This window comes from Mastomys coucha, unplaced genomic scaffold (assembly GCF_008632895.1).
Source record: "Mastomys coucha isolate ucsf_1 unplaced genomic scaffold, UCSF_Mcou_1 pScaffold5, whole genome shotgun sequence".
Taxonomy (NCBI): Eukaryota; Metazoa; Chordata; class Mammalia; order Rodentia; family Muridae; genus Mastomys; species Mastomys coucha.
In genome coordinates, this window is record NW_022196911.1 from 79,403,333 (window position 1) to 79,409,999 (window position 6,667).

General features: G+C 43.9%; 1 pseudogene; it reads left to right on the forward strand.

Moving 5' to 3' along the window:
- Positions 1-3,848: 3,848 nt before the first annotated feature.
- The window catches only part of LOC116078715, a 10,978-nt pseudogene continuing 8,159 nt past the window's right edge, over positions 3,849-6,667 (forward strand).

The window sequence follows — 6,667 nt, forward strand, 5'->3', positions numbered from 1 at the left end:
ATCCATCTCTTCCAGGAGTGACTTCATTTCTTACCTCTGCACATAAGAGTGGCCAAGATTCCACAATGCTTAGGATTCTCATCTGTAGAGCTCCCAAGGACACAACTACCTTCTCCCCCAGAATCATGTTACATCCTTATGTAACTGGATGTCCAGGAAACCCAGATGGGCCCTGACACTCCTCACTAGGCCTCTCTGCTTCGGCCCTTACTCTGACACACTGAGCTACACAAAAAGAAATATTTCCTTTTCTCTTCATTCATACAAGGGCCAAGCTGCAAAGTAATGAATAGCACAATGGAGAACTGTATTCTTGACTCATTGTTATCATCTGGATCTAACAAAGACAATTAGAGATATGTCTGGTGTGAATCAATCAATCAAAGGAGCCAGATTATAGGCAGGTACTTTGTGGAAAGCTCTTGCTTTTATAGAATCCCCCATTGGCTGCTTCCACTTACACTCATACTTCTAGATTTATTGAGGGTATAAATTACTTTGTGAGGTCAGCCCAGACAGAGCCAACATGAATACAGTCACAGTCTTGGTTCTGGTAGCTTTTCCATAAAGATGAATATTGCTGTGCTCTGACTAATCCTAAAAGTAAGCGTGTGAAGGGGATCCAAGGTGAAAGCAGAGAGGGCAGTAGGGCCTAGGGCTGAGCTACCTCAGGGAAAAGCCATGTATACACTGCTTAGATCAAACCCCCTCTCTTTGACCTATAAGAGTTAGCACTTTGCATTCCTTATCTTTCTTAGAGACACAGACTCAGAGATGTCCTAAAGAAGCTTTGGTACAGATCAGGGCAGCCCCCTAGTTTGGAGATGTGCCTCACACATGGGGCTTATGGGAGCACATACTCAGAGATGAACCATAGGTCTGGTGGGATGAGAGGTGTGGCTGTCATTAGAGGCTTTGTAGCATCTTCTAAGATGTAAAGAAGGGGCTTTGATAGTGAAAGTTTTTTTCTACTGAGATTGCATAGGCTGTGGAGTGGGAAGACACTCTCCCCAGGGCCAGAATCTACAGTGGAGCTTAAGAGCAAGGCTGGAGCTGGTGAAGCTGAGAGAAGAACCATAGGATGCAAAGAAGGATAAGCTAGTTTCCTGCACGTAATTAACATTCTGATCTCTAGTATCAATACTCAACCTTGTCTTTTTGATGTCTTCAGACTTCATAAACATCATTGTATATTTCAGCATTAGAAAAACCTGGAACTTGTCCCAAATTGCCCCCATGAAGTATTGGAAATTGTGTTGTACAATGCTCAGGAAATGAATCATGCCCCAAGAAAATGAAGTGCTACAATGCTGGGTATGGTCCCATATGCATATCTCTTAAGTCCACATCACTTTAAAGTTAGTATACTCCTGCATCTTGCTTTTCTGTTGTTGTGATGAGACCATGACCAAGGGAACTTACAGAAGAAAACAGTTCATTGGGGGCTTACAGGTTTAGTGAGTGAATCCTTGACAGTCACGGTGGGAGCATGGCAGCGGGACGTTGGGTCACACTCTCGGTACCCCTCTACTGTGTAAAAACAATCTCACAGTGACTAAAGGGAACACAAGTCAACATGACCTAGGTCACATGGTCATAATCTGAGACATCTCCCTCTTCTCCCCCTGGGACAGACAGGTTTGATTGTCTCAGGAAAACAAGTGCTCCTGGGAGGAAGAAGACATTGAAGTTAATGGGAACATTCATTTATTGAATGCCTCATAGTCAGGAAAGCTTGTGCTAGAATGGGGATTCAAAGGTCAATGTAACTAGACTATAGAAACAGCCTGCCTGTCGGCATAAGCTCTGTATCTGTTTCTAGCAGTTTTTTAAGAGTGGTGAAACTAGGAAAAGCTTAAGTTAGGACACCTAAATCCTAGGAGGCCAGGAAGGCAGGATCAAATGGTCTGAGAAATATGGGCCCTTGTTTGAGATGGGAACTGACTGTGCATGATAGCTGTGGTATCTGGGTGAGAGATACTACAAGAAGTTCACATCAATCAGCAATGAGATAACCAAAAGAGTGTGAGGGCTGAACTAGACGTTTCTAAGCAGAGAAAATGTCATGATCAAATCTGTATTTTAGACAGCTGACAGCCATGTGGAAGATGGATTTGGTCTTTATAAGCAGGTCTGAGGGACAGCCCCAGAAGATTTCTTCTGAAATCTTGGCTGCTCCCTAGCCCTAGAATTGCATGTTCAGAGAATGAAGATCTATAATATGGTGACAACTTCTTATTGTGTTTGTGCCCCAAATAGACTATCCTTTAGATTCTTTTTTTGAAGACTTCTTTTTCTGTGTTCATTGTCTTCTAATTAGTAGAGCCATCCCCTTAGACTCCTTTGAACATTGAGCCCTCAGCATCCCAGGAGATATAGAACAATGTCCTCCCAATAATTCATCTTCCTCTTTCACATCTGTATCATAGACAAGGCCAGGGACATGAGGACATTTTCTATGGCCACTCTGTGAACATATGCATGGTCAAACAAACAAAATGAACAGAGCATGTTGCACTGAGCGGGCAGGCTAGAGCTGCGTTTATAGGGTGGAGACTCAGGAGGAACAGGAAGGACTTAGGAATTCTCTGTTGTATGACAATAGAACATCCTTCAGCACTGGTTATCTAACTCAAGAAGCACAACCAGGACCTTTGTGGTATGGATTCTTCTTAGCATGAGTTAAAAGACCGAGGAGCTGACTTAGTGGTTAATAGGACGTAGTACTCTTCCAGAGATACCTGAGCCCAGTCTCCAGCATCTACACCAGGTGGCTCAGAACACACCATGCTTCCAGCTCCTGAGGGATCTGACACCTCTGATCTTCTCTAAATCTTGCATTCAGTGCACATATATCCTCCTAAAACAATACACATAAAAATTTCAATATCTTTACAAAGCACAAATTAGAAGTATCAATTCCTGTGTATCTCATATTTTGAAGAGAATACTGAAACACATGCAACAAAGCATGTGACCCAACCCCTCAGACCCTGAGTAGGAACCCTACAGACAGAAGAAACCACAAAGCCAGCCACATGGTGTCTGGGGTATTCACAAAGCTCTTGGACTATCAAGCTCAATCAACTCTGTCTCTGAGATTCTATAATAGGGATAGCAAAAGAGGTAGCCTCTGATCAGGGACTAGGGACACTGCATGTCCTCTTAGGGTGCCCATTGCTCTACCCCACCACTGCTCACATACACAGCCTTCTGTATGAAGACCTGTCTTACAGAAAAGCATTGGTCAAAGACAACCAGCCATCACAGTAGAGCCTGCCTTTTTATGTTCACCTGACCCTTGCAATTTTGGTATTTTTGAGTATTCATCTCTTTCAGGATGGATTTCATTACTTTTTCTGCAGGTAAGGGGAGCCCCGGATTCCATCCCTGATTAGGAACCTCATCTATAGAGCTGGAGAGGACACAATCTCCATCTCTCCCAGAAGCATGCCACATTCTTATGAAACTGGGTGTCCAGGAAGCCCTAGATGGGCCCTGGTACTCCTCACTGAGTATGTCGGCTTCAGCTCTCGCTCTGAGATGCTGAGCTACACAGAAATAAATATTTCCTTTGCTCATCATTGATATAAGGGTCAAGTTGTGGTGTAACGAGTACCACAGTGGTGAATTGTATTCTTGATTCTTTCGTTGTTATTATTTGGATCTAACAAAGAACAATTAGAGATAAGCCAGATATGAAAGAGAAAAAGGAGCCAGCGATTGGCAGACACTCGTGGAAAGCTCTTGGTTTTAAAAAATTCCCCATTGGCTCTCCACTCCCACCCCCACACTTCTAGCTTTATTGAGAGCACAAATTTTGTGAGTTCAGCCCAGTCAGAGCCAACATGAAGATAGCCACAATCTTGGTTCTGGTGGCTTTAATTGCCATGAAGATGGATAATGCCTGTGCTTTGTCTAATCCCAAAAGTAAGTGTGTTAAGGGGATCCAAGCTGAAAGCAGGAAAGGCTCAAAGCCCACTGGAACCTGGGGATGAGCTACCACAGAAGCTCAACTTGGGAGAAAGCTGTCTACCAAGTTCTGGGATCAAACTCATTTATTTTGTCCTACGAAAGTGATTGCTCTGCACTTCTTTTCTTTTTTAAGACAGAAGAGAGAGAGACAGAGACAGAGAGAGAGACAGAAAGACAGAGAGAGACAGAGAGAGACACACAGAGAGAGAGTTGCATCTGAAAGAAGGTGGGATAGGGGATAAAGGCAGCTTCCCTAGTTCGGAGATGTGTCTTGCATGTCAGTCTCCCAAGGGCATCAATAGCTGGGCTTAAGAATAATACTGGAGCTGGTGAATCTGAGGGAAGAGCCCTGGCATGCAAAGGAGGATATAGAGTAAGCTAGTCTCCTGCAGCTGATGAGTTTTCAGGCTTTTAGCATTAATTCTCAACCTTGTCTTTGTGACATCTTCAGGCTCCATAAACACCATTGTATATTTCAGCATTAGAAAGACCTGGAGCTTGTCCTGAATCTCTCTCAGATGTTGGACATTGTACTGAATAATGCTCAGGACATGAATCATGCCTCGGGACAATGAAGTGATGCAGCAATGGCTATGGTTATGAGTGCACAACTCCTGTCTTTAAAGTGAGTATAGTCCTGTGTCTTATATTGCTCTTGTTGTGATAAGGCACAATGTCCTAGGAAACTTGTAGAAGAAAGTTTATTGGGGGATTGCAGTTTGAGAGAGTGAGTCCACGACCATCATGGTGGGGAACATGGCAGCAGACGTGCCTGCAAGCTTATGTCTTGAAGCAATCCTGAGACAGCAGAGAGTGAGCTATCTGGGAATGGTATAGGCCTTTGAGACATTCAAGCCTGTCCCCATCAATACAGTTCCATCAACAAAGCCATAGTTCCTAATCCTTTTCCGTAAAGTTCCAAAAACTGTGAACAAAATATTCAAATATATCAGCCGATGAGGGACATTATCATCTGGATGACAGCATCCTGCCAATGTATGTCCAAGGGAGTGAGCCAATTTCTGTGTGACTTCCTTGAACAGTCCCATGTTGCTCTGTCCACTGGCTGCATACAAGAGTCCTTTCCATGACAAAGGAGCTGGAAGTAAAAGACAGAAGGACACTGGGTTACATGATTTGTGTACTCTATTCTGCAGACAGTCCCAGAGTGACAAAAAGGACACAAGCCATCTCCACCTATGTCAGCAGGACCATAAACTGGCATATCACATTCTTCTCCCTGCCCCCAGCCAAAGAGATTTGACCCTCTCAGGAAAATATATGTTCCTGGAAGAGAGAAGACAATAAAGTTATTGGGAACATTCATTTATTGAATATCCTATAGTCAGGTTGGAATGTGCTAGAATGGATATTCAAAGGTAACTAGAATGCAGAAAAATCCAGTGTGTCACCATGAACTCTGCACCATTTTCTAGTAATTTCTAACCGTGGTGACTAGCTTTGCCTAGGATGATTTCGGAGTAGATATCAACTAGGAAAAGCTTAAATTAGGGCACACAAAGTCCAGCAGACAAGGGAGGCAGGATCAGATGGTGGGAGAAATGTGGGCCCTTCCTGGGAGTTGAGGAAATCATTGTTCCAAATAAATGTGCTGCCTGGGTGGGAGCTCTACAACAAGCCCACATCCAGTCAGCAATGAACTGCCAAGCACAGGGTCGGGGATGAACATCTAGATGTTTCTAAGCTGAGGAAATATCTTGATCAAATTTATATTGTAGACAGCTGACAGCCCCGTGGAAGGATTCGGTCCTTATAAACATGACAGATTTCGAGCCCCAGAAGGTTTCTTCTGAATCCACAGAGCCCATGCTTGGCCCCTCCCAAGCCCTTGAATTGCATCCTTGGAAGAGGAAGAACAGTACTGTGGACACAGCTTCCTAATGTGTCTGTGTCCAAAATAAACTATCCTTAGCATTCTTCTTGTTGTATGGTTCTTATTTTCCCATCCCACTGACTGTTCTGATCAGCAAAGCCATCCCTGTGGCCTCCCATGAACACTGAGCCCTCAGGATCCCAGGAGTCCGAGGACAAGGTCTTCCTAGGTAATTCCTCTCCCCCTGCCTCATTCATCTGTAGAAACAAGGCAGAAGACATGAGAATATTTTCTGGGAGCATTCTTGAGCATAAGTCTACTCAAGCAACCAAAATGAACTGAGCAGGTCTCATAGAGAGTCCTGCTGGAGTTGCATTTATTTACTGGGCTATGATATAGGAAGAGAAGGAAAGGCTCAGGACTTCCCTTTCCTAAAACAATACAACATCCTGCAGCAGTGGATATCAAACTCCTGAGGCACAAGCATGACCTTTGAGATATGGGTTCTTCTTAGCATGAGTTAAGAGGGTTGTGAGCTGGCTCAGAGGTAAATAGCACACACTGCTCTTCCAGAGAACCTCAGCACAGTTCCAAGAGTCCACATGAGGTGCCTCAGAACTTACTATTACTCCAGGTCCAGGTGGGAACTAACAGCTCTGACCTCCTCAGAATCCTGCATTCAGTGCAGGAATACCAACACACCTCACCACACATGACCATAATTTAAAACCATGTAAAAGTATTTAAGATGATTAGAAACACCAGTTGACATCTATATTGGGAGTTAGAGCTAAACTGAAATACCTGCAGGAGTTTTGAACCCACTCCAGGTTTGATTTGTGCTTCTGTCCGAATTGT